Source organism: Tamandua tetradactyla, chromosome 11 (assembly GCF_023851605.1).
Source record: "Tamandua tetradactyla isolate mTamTet1 chromosome 11, mTamTet1.pri, whole genome shotgun sequence".
Lineage (NCBI taxonomy): Eukaryota > Metazoa > Chordata > Mammalia > Pilosa > Myrmecophagidae > Tamandua > Tamandua tetradactyla.
Window position 1 is genome coordinate 90,577,508 of NC_135337.1, and position 11,026 is coordinate 90,588,533.

Below are 11,026 nucleotides of genomic sequence, written 5' to 3' on the forward strand. Positions count from 1 at the left end.
GCTCCTATAGAACAGAGATCTTTATTTGTCTTGTTTGCCGCTGTGTCCCCAGGAGCAGAAGATTTGGCAGGCAATGGATGCCCCAATAGATTCTTATTGAATGAACAGTTTAATACAGCCGCCAAGTCTTCTTTTCTTTTTTTTTTTTACGTGTTTTTAATTTATTTTATTTATTTATTTTTTTATTAATCAAAAAAAAGAAAAGAAATTAACACAACATTTAGAAATCATTCCATTCTACACATGCACTCAGTAATTCTTAGTATCATCACATAGATGTATGATCATCATTTCTTAGTACATTTGCATCGATTTAGGAAAAGAACTAGCAAAACAACAGAAAAAGATACAGAATGTTAATATAGAGAAGAGAATTAAAATAATAATACTAATAAATATATATATATATATAAAAAAGGAAAAAGAAAAAAACAAAAACAAAAGATACAAACAAACAAACAAAAAACTATATTTCAGGTGCAGCTTCATTCAGTGTTCCAACATAGTTACATTACACTTAGGTATTATTGTGCTGTCCATTTTTGAGTTTTTGTGTCTAGTCCTGTTGCACAGTCTGTATCCCTTCAGCTCCAATTACCCATTATCTTACCCTGTTTCTAACTCCTGCTGGTCTCTGTTACCAATGATATATTCCAAGCTGATTCTCGAATGTCGGTTCACATCAGTGGGACCATACAGTATTTGTCCTTTAGTTTTTGGCTAGACTCACTCAGCATAATGTTCTCTAGGTCCATCCATGTTATTACATGCTTCATAAGTTTAGTCTGTCTTAAAGCTGCATAATATTCCATCGTAGGTATACGCCACAGTTTGTTTAGCCACTCGTCTGTTGATGGACATTTTGGCTGTTTCCATCTCTTTGCAATTGTAGATAATGCTGCTATAAACACTGGTGTGCAAATGTCCGTCTGTGTCTTTGCCCTTAAGTCCTTTAAGTAGATACCTAGCAGTGGTATTGCTGGGTCATAATCCATTCTGCCAGTCTATGTCTTTTGATTGGGAAATTCAGTCCATTAACTTTTAGTGTTATTACTGTTTGGATAATATTTTCCTCTACCATTTTGCCTTTTGTATTATATATATCATATCTGATTTTCCTTCTTTCTACACTTTACTCCATACCTCTCTCTTCTGTCTTTTCGTATCTGACTCTAGTGCTCCCTTTAGTATTTCTTGCAGAGTTGGTCTCTTGGTCACAAATTCTCTCAGTGACTTTTTGTCTATAAATGTTTTAATTTCTCCCTCATTTTTGAAGGACAATTTTGCTGGATATAGAAGTCTTGGTTGGCAGTTTTTCTCTTTTAGTAATTTAAATATATCCTCCCACTGTCTTCTAGCTTCCATGGTTTCTGCTGAGAAATCTACACATAGTCTTATTGGGTTTCCCTTGTATGTGACAGATTGTTTTTCTCTTGCTGCTTTCAAGATCCTCTCTTTCTCTTTGACCTCTGACATTCTAACTAGTAAGTGTCTTGGAGAATGCCTATTTGGGTCTATTCTCTTTGGGGTGTGCTGCACTTCTTGGATCTGCAAATTTAGGTCTTTCATAAGAGTTGGGAAATTTTCAGTAATAATTTCTTCCATTCGTTTTTCTCCTCCTTTTCCCTTCTCTTCTCCTTCTGGGACACCCACAACACATATATTTGTGCGCTTCATATTGTCATTCAGTTCCCTGATCCCCTGCTCAAGTTTTTCCATTCTTTTCCCTATAGTTTCTGTTTCTTTTTGGAATTCAGATGTTCCATCCTCCAGTTCACTAATTGTAGCTTCTGTCTCTTTAGATCTACCATTGTAGGTATCCATTGTTTTTTCCATTTTTTCTTCTTTGTCCTTCACTCCCATAAGTTCTGTGATTTGTTTTTTCAGATTTTCTATTTCTTCTTTTTGTTCAGCCCATGTCTTCTTCATGTCCTCCCTCAATTTATCGATTTCGTTTTTGAAGAGGTTTTCCATTTCTGTTCATATATTCAGCATTAGTTGTTTCAGCTCCTGTATCTCATTTGAACTATTGGTTTGTTCCTTTGACTGGGCCATATCTTCAATTTTCCGAGCGTCATCCATTATTTTCTGCTGGTGTCTGGGCATTTGATCAGATTTCCCTGGGTGTGGGACCCGGCTGGTTGAAAGGTTTTTCTGTGAAATCTCTGGGCTCTGTTTTTCTTTTCCCGCCCAGTAGGTGGCGCTCGTGGCGCTCGTCTGTCTGTGGGGCCCACCAGTAAAAGATGCTGTGGCTCCTTTAACTTGCCAATCCGAATCTCGCAGTTGGCCCGGGAAACCGCACGTGGCGGGGGGGGGGGTCGCCAGCCGCAGAGGCTTGGGGGAGTGCCAGTCCAAATTGCCCAGCGGCCCCAGACGCCAAGCGTGGCAGGAGGGCCCCGCTATCCAACGTTCCCAGTCAGACCAGGGAGCCACGTGCGTGGAGGGGACCCCAGTCGCCAGCCGCCCGGCCGGGAAAACACGCGCCCCTCAGGTATCTCACCACAGCGGATTCTCCCTGCCCGTTCAGCCGTTCCAGAATGGGGTACGCTGTCTTTTTGGTCTCTGTTGTGGCTCCGGGAGCTGTTTCGTATTGTTTCTGTTTCTTTAGTTGCTTTTCTGGAGGAGGAACTAAGACCTGCGCGTCTTACTAAGCCGCCATTTTCTCCCTATGTCGTCTTCTTTTCTTTTAGATATGTATTTTTATTGAGATATCTTCACCCGCCATACAGTCGAGCCAAAGCATACAATCAATGGTTCACAATATCATCACATAGTTATGTATTCATTGCCACAGTCATTTTTAGACTATTCTCATCATTCCAGAAAAAGAAATAAAAAAGAGGAAAAAACTCATACATCCCATATCCCTAACCTCTCCCTCTCTCATCGATCACTAGTATTGCAATCTACCCATTCTTTTTTACCCCTTATCCTCCCCCCATTATTTATTTATTTTTTCTCCTTATTTTTTTTTTAACATATCTGTCTATACCGTGGATAAAGGGAGTATCATCCACATGGTTTTCACAATTACATGGTCACATTGTAAAAGTTATATCTTTATACAATCATCTTCAAGTATCAAGGCTACTGGAACACAGCTCAACAATTTCAGGGACTTCCCTCCAGCCACTCCAATAAACCGCAAACTATAAAGGGGTATCTATATAATGCATACGAATAACCTCCAGGATAACCTCTCCACCCTGTTTGAAATCTCACAGCCATTGAAGCTTTATTTTGTCTCATTTCTCTCTTACCCCCTTTGGTCAAGAAAGATTTCTCAATCCCATGATGCCGCGTCCCAGCTCATCCCGGGAGTTCTGACCCACTTTGCCAGGGAGATTTACACCCCTGGGAGTCATGTCCCACTTAAGGGGAAGGGCAGTGAATTCACTTGCCAAGTTTGGCCTCCAAGTCTTCTAATTATCACTAAAAACCTTCTGACTCAAAATGAGACATCATTGCTAGAAGCTCTTGGGTGTCGAACCTGGGAGGTAGGAGCTGTTATCACGCCCATTTTACAGATGAAAAAAGCAATGCCAGAGCAAGGTTGTGCTTGCCCAAGCGCACCCAGCAAATGCTTGCCGGAGTTGGGGTTTGAGCTGTCCTTGTCATTTCACCCCTGTTATTATTTGAATTTCCTGTGTAGATTTGCTGACAAGGCTTCCAGAGTGCACTTGGCTTTAGCACACTCGTTGTGGGCGCGGCAACTGGCTGCCCGGGGTGCTGAGACTCACGCCCAGGGACCCAATTGACTCACCCATCTTCTTATCATCAACTTCCAAAACCTTACAGGACCCTGTGTCCAGCCAGTAGCTGTCCAAGGAATATGTTTTTCTGATCTGCCAAGAATTCAGGGACATTTATATAAGGGTTGCTGTTGAATTGGTAGCATTTGGGCCAGAGAGAAGGAAAACTCATTTGTGAACTTGAACTGCCAACCTGAGCTTGGGGAGGGTGGGTGTCATGGTTAGGGACAGGTGTCAACTTGGCCAAGTTGTGGTACTTGTTCATCTGATTGGGCAAGCGCTGGCCTGTCTGTTGCAATGAGGACATTTCATAGGAGGTCATGATCTCGTCAGCTACATCCACAGCTGATTCCATTTGTAATCAGCCAAAGGGGAGTGTCTTCTGCAATTAGTGATGCTAAATCCAATCATGGGAAGCCTTTTAAGGAGGACTCAGAGGAGACAGGTTCCATTCCTGCTTTGGCTGGTGAGCCTCTCCTGTGGAGTTCATCCAGGCCATCCATTGGAGTCATCAGCTTCGCAGCCTGCCCTGTGGATTTTGGACTCTGCATTCCTACGGTCACGTGAGACACTTTCATAAATTTTATATTTGCAAGTGTTCCCTGTTGATTCTGTTTCTCTAGAGAACCCTAACTAATACAGTGGGGATGGCGGCTGGTGAGGTCGATTCGGAGCCGCCACCTTGCACAACGCGAGGGGGCGCCATTTCCATAGAAAACAACACAAGCGGCGCCTTCTGGAACTTTCCGTCTCTGAAGTCCCCATCTTCAATGATACACGACCGTTACTTATGAGCGTGTAAAGACGTCCCCCCTTATGGCAGGTGGTTGGCACAAATCTTCATCTTATTGATGGGGAAACAAGCTCCGAAGTTTAAGGAACACATGAACCCATAAGAACCCAGGTTTGAGAAGCACTCCAGGTCCAAGCACCTCCCTGGAAATCTGTTAGTAGCCAATGAAAAGCTTAAGCGAATTAAAATCTAAAGGGACGTGCAAATTGTTGCAACGGACAGGAGGGCAATTTAGCAGGAGGTGTCAAAGGTGACCAAAGCATGCCTGCTTCCAATCAGGGTTGAATCGTGTCCCTCCCACCCCCCCAAAAAAAGACGTGTTCAAGTCCTGAGCCCCGGCTCTGTGAGTGGAGATTTATTTGGAAATAGTCTTTGAAGTTGTGGGTAGTTCAAATTGGGGGTGTGGGGGGTAGGGGGTGCTAATCCAATACAACTGGTGTCCTTATAAGAAGAGGAAAATGGGGGCTGAGTCCCCGACAGAGGGGAGAGGGCCATGTAATGGTAGAGGCAGAGAAGGGAATCCAAGGAATTTAAGGGCTGCTGGCACACCCCAATAACTGGAGGAGGCAAGGAAGGAAACTCCCCATCTGGTTGCAGAGGGAGCATGGCTCTGCCCTCCTTTTGGGTGTAGACTTCTGGCCACCAGATACAGAAGACAATAAGTTTCTGTTATTGTCAGCCAAGGAAGCTCAAACAATTTTATTTATTGGGTTAACCATTTTCACTCCTAGCATGTATTCCATTATTTTAACGTACCACACATTATTAATTTGATTTTTTTTCTGGCTGTTTCCATTTCTTATATTACAGATGATGCCACAGTGAACAACTCTGGCACAATATGCAAAAGCTTTTCTGGGCCGCATTCCAAAGATTGAGTCCCAGGATATATCCATCTTCCACTTTGCTAATATTGCCAGACTGCTGTACAATGTGATTTTACCAAGTCAGAACTGAAGGTGCGTTCCAGTTGCCCCATGTCTCTGCCAACACTTATCATTTTCGAATTTAAACATTTTTGCCAGTCTCTTGGATATGAAAGGGTTTCACGTTATTGCTTCGTGTGTTATTTTCATCATGAAAAAAGCTAAAACAAAAAGTTGTGGAAAAACTTTTATGTGTAGAGAATCTTTGTAAAGTTTTTTATTAAATTTTTTTTTATGAGAGAAGTTGTAGGTTTACAGAAAAATCACACATGAAATAGAGTTCCCGCATACCACCCTATTATGAACAGCTTGCATTCGTGTGGTACATTTGTTACAACTGATGAAAAAACATTTTTATCATTGCACTATTAACTATAGTCCATGGTTTACATTTTGGGTTCACTGTGTTGTACTTTCTAATGGCTTTTGTTTTTTAAATTTTTATTCTAGTAACATATATACAACCTAAAATTTCCCCTTTTATTCACATTCAGATATATATACTTCAGTGCAGTTAATATAATATGCAAAGAAAGTTTCCATGCATTAGGGTAACTACCCAGAAACTTACAACCTACAGATGGGTTCCTGGACCACATAAGTCCTGAAATGCAGAGGGCCCAGCCTCTCCAGAACACCAGTTAGTTCCATCTCCCTATTCCATATTATCGACAGCCCCTGCCAACATGTGAAAGTCAGAATGGACATAACCCAAATACCCCTAAAGCGTGGGAGAAAGATCAAAGATGATGGTGGAGTTATACTGCGAAGGTAGGGTTTAATAGGTGAGTATGATTGCTGAATCATTATACTAATATTTCTTTAGTCTCTTCTAGTTTGCTAGCTGACAGAATGCAACACACCAGAGATGGATTGGCTTTTAATAAAAGGGGATTTATTTTGTTAGTTCTTCAGAGGAAAGGCAGCGAACTTTCCGCTGAGGTTCTTTCTTACGTGGAAGGCACAGGATGGTCTCTGCTGGTCTTCTCTCCAGGCCCTGGGTGCCAACATCTTTCCCCGGGGTGACTTCTTTCTGCATCTCCAAAGGCCTGGGCTGAGCTGCAAGTGCTGAGATGAGAAATGCCGAGCTGCTTAGGCTGTGCAACATTGCGCTCTCTCATTTAAGCACCAGCCAATTAAGTCAAACATCACTCATTGCAGCAGACACGCCTCCTAGCCGACTGCAGATATAATTAGCAACAAATGAGGTTCAGGTACCATGGGCTTATGTCCGCAGCAACCAGACTAGGTATGCTCACCTGGCCAAGTTGACAACTGAATCTAACTAACACAGTCTCCAATACCTTAGAGCAGCTAGAAGCAAAAACCTAAAATTGTGGAATTGTAACCCATACCAACCTCTGAAATCTGTTCTACAACTAATTGTGATGTGCTTTGAAATATATTGCTTTTTTGTGTATATACTATTTTTCACAAAAAAAAGAAAAAAATAGTTGGTTGTGATGATTAAAAATATATATATATTCCTCCCGGCCTCCAGGGTTCTGGAGCAACTAAAAGGAAAAATTTGACGTGATGGAACAGTAGCCCATGACAAACTCTGGGACCTGTTCTGGAACTGCTTATTGAAGTGTGCTCTGAAAATTATTGCTTTTTTCTTTCTTTGCTTTGTATATATATATTATATTACACAATAAAAAAGTTTTAAAAATATTATGCAAAGAGTTAAGCAACTTGCTTTTTTAGCTTTATCCTATGTCGTTGTGAGGGTTAATTTCACGTGTCCAGTTGTTTGGCCAAGCAAGGACAGGCCTGAAGGTATTTTGTAATGGCTTTACATCATTGGTCAGTTGATTTCATCTATAATAAGCAAGGGAGATTGCCCTCGGGATTGAGAGGAGTCTCTTCAGCCAATCAGTTGGAGTTCTCAAAGCAAGAATGAGGATTTCAAAAGTTTGAAAGAATTTATGCCTGTTTTTGAGCCAGAGCTTCTCCTGAGGCATACAACTCCACTTTCATAGGAGTTTTCAGCTTGGAACCTGCCCTACAGAATTTGGACTTGCCAATCGATATGGTCATATGAGCCAATTCCTATAATAAATATATCTCTCTATCTATTTATCTATCTATCCATCCACCCATCCATCCATCCGTCCACCCATCCATCCATCCATCCACCCACCCACCCATCCATCCATCCACTCACCCACCCACCCATCCATCCATCCACTCACCCACCCACCCATCCATCCATCCACCCACCCACCCACCCATCCATCCATCCACCCACCCACCCACCCATCCATCCGTCCACCCACCCACTCACCCTTCCATCCATCCATCCATTCATCCAATCTCCTCTTGGTCTGTTTCCCTGATGAACCAAGACAAACACAATTGTTATATGCTAGCTTTCCAGGTCCACATCCTTTTACAAGACCACATAGCATTCTATAATTATATAGCTATTCCATACATTTTTTAAGACTGTTAATGGACATGTCAAATTTGTTTTCCATTTTTTCCCTGTCATTACATATTTTCTAGCATGTTTAAACTGGTACCCTTTAGTGGGTCTGTCTATGGAAGTGATTTGATCACTTAGAGAAGCTTAAAAGTGATTAAGAAGATAGAATTTTAGAAAACTCCACTGCCTGTATCGAGTTCCAAAACATTTCCATCACTCCAAAATAAAGCTTCAGACCCATTCTCAGTTCTTACCCACTCCTTGCTCCCCCAGCCCCTGGCACCCCCCAAATTACTTTCCATCTCTATGGATTTGCCTCTTCCAGACATTTCATGTAAATAGAATCATATAATATGTGCCATTTTATGTCTGACCTTTTTCACCTACAATGTTTTTAAGGTACATCTGTGTTGTGTCATATATCAGAACTTCATTCTTTTTTTTTTTTATTTTTATTTTTTTTATTTTCTTATTAACGGAAAGAAAAAAAAAAGAGATTAACACAACATTTAGAAATCATACCATTCTACATATGCACTCAGTAATTCTTAACATCATCACATAGATGCATGATCATTGTTTCTTAGTACATTTGCATCGGTTTAGAGGAACTAGCAACACAACAGAAAAAGATATAAAATGTTAATATAAAGAAAAGAAATAAAAGTAGTAATAATAGTAAAAAACAACAACAACAAACAAACCAACAAGCAAACAAAAACAAAAAAAACCCTATAGCTCAGATGCAGCTTCATTCAGTATTTTAACATGATTACTTTACAATTAGGTATTATTGTGCTGTCCATTTTTGAGTTTTTGTATCTAGTCCTGTTGCACACTCTGTATCCCTTCAGCTTCAATTACCCATTGTCTTACCCTGTTTCTAACTCCTGCTGAACTCTGTTTCCAATGACATATTTCAAGTTTATTCTCGAATGTCCGTTCACATCAGTGGGACCATACAGTATTTGTCCTTTAGTTTGTGGCTGGATTCACTCAGCATAATATTCTCTAGGTCCATCCATGTTATTACATGGTTCATAAGTTTATCTTGTCTTAAAGCTGCATAATATTCCATCGTATGTATATACCACAGTTTGTTTAGCCACTCTTCTGTTGATGGAGATTTTGGCTGTTTCCATCTCTTTGCAATTGTAAATAACGCTGCTATAAATATTGGTGTGCAAATGTCCGTTTGTGTCTTTGCCCTTAAGTCCTTTGAGTAGATACCTAGCAATGGTATTGCTGGGTCGTATGGCAATTCTATATTCAGCTTTTTGAGGAACCGCCAAACTGCCTTCCACAGTGGTTGCACCATTTGACATTCCCACCAACAGTGGATAAGTGTGCCTCTTTCTCCGCATCCTCTCCAGCACTTGTCATTTTCTGTTTTGTTGATAATGGCCATTCTGGTGGGTGTGAGATGATATCTCATTGTGGTTTTGATTTGCATTTCTCTAATGGCCAGGGACATTGAGCATCTCTTCATGTGCCTCTTGGCCATCCGTATTTCTTCTTCTGGTAGGTGTCTGTTTAAGTCTTTTTCCCATTTTGTAATTGGGTTGGCTGTCTTTTTGTTGTTGAGTTGGACAATCTCTTTATAAATTCTGGATACTAGACCTTTATCTGATATGTCGTTTCCAAATATTGTCTCCCGTTGTGAAGGCTGTCTTTCTACTTTCTTGATGAAGTTCTTTGATGCACAAAAGTGTTTAATTTTGAGGAGCTCCCATTTATTTATTTCCTTCTTCAGTGTTCTTGCTTTAGGTTTAAGGTCCATAAAACCACCTCCAGTTGTAAGATCCATAAGATATCTCCCAACATTTTCCTCTAACTGTTTTATGGTCTTAGACCTAATGTTTAGATCTTTGATCCATTTTGAGTTAACTTTTGTATAGGGTGTGAGAGATGGGTCTTCTTTCATTCTTTTGCATATGGATATCCAGTTCTCTAGGCACCATTTATTGAAGAGACTGTTCTGTCCCAGGTGAGTTGGCTTGACTGCCTTATCAAAGATCAAATGTCCATAGATGAGAGGGTCTATATCTGAGCACTCTATTCGATTCCATTGGTCAATATATCTATCTTTATGCCAATACCATGCTGTTTTGACCACTGTGGCTTCATAATATGCCTTAAAGTCAGGCAGTGCGAGACCTCCAGCTTCGTTTTTTTTCCTCAAGATGTTTTTAGCAATTCGGGGCACCCTGCCCTTCCAGATAAATTTGCTTATTGGTTTTTCTATTTCTGAAAAATAAGTTGTTGGGATTTTGATTGGTATTGCATTGAATCTGTAAATCAATTTAGGTAGGATTGACATCTTGACTATATTTAGTCTTCCAATCCATGAACACGGTATGCCCTTCCATCTATTTAGGTCTTCTGTGATTTCTTTTAACAGTTTTTTGTAGTTTTCTTTATATAGGTTTTTTGTCTCTTTGGTTAAATTTATTCCTAGGTATTTTATTCTTTTAGTTGCGATTGTAAATGGGATTCGTTTCTTGATTTCCGCCTCAGCTTGTTCATTACTAGTGTATAGAAAAGGTACAGATTTTTGAATGTTGATCTTGTAGCCTGCTACTTTGCTGTACTCATTTATTAGCTCAAGTAATTTTGTTGTGGATTTTTCTGGGTTTTCTACATATAGTATCATATCGTCTGCAAACAATGATAGTTTTACTTCTTCCTTTCCTATTTTGATGCCTTGTATTTCTTTTTCTTGCCTAATTGCTCTGGCTAGAACTTCCAACACAACGTTGAATAATAGTGGTGATAGTGGACATCCTTGTCTTGTTCCTGATCTTAGGGGGAAAGTTTTCAATTTTTCCCCATTGAGGATGATATTAGCTGTGGGTTTTTCATATATTCCCTCTATCATTTTAAGGAAGTTCCCTTGTATTCCTATCTTTTGAAGTGTTTTCAGCAGGAAAGGATGTTGAATCTTGTCAAATGCCTTCTCTGCATCAATTGAGATGATCATGTGATTTTTCTGCTTTGATTTGTTGATATGGTGTATTACATTAATTGATTTTCTTATGTTGAACCATCCTTGCATACCTGGGATGAATCCTACTTGGTCATGATGTATAATTCTTTTAATGTGTTGTTGGATACGATTTGCTAGAAT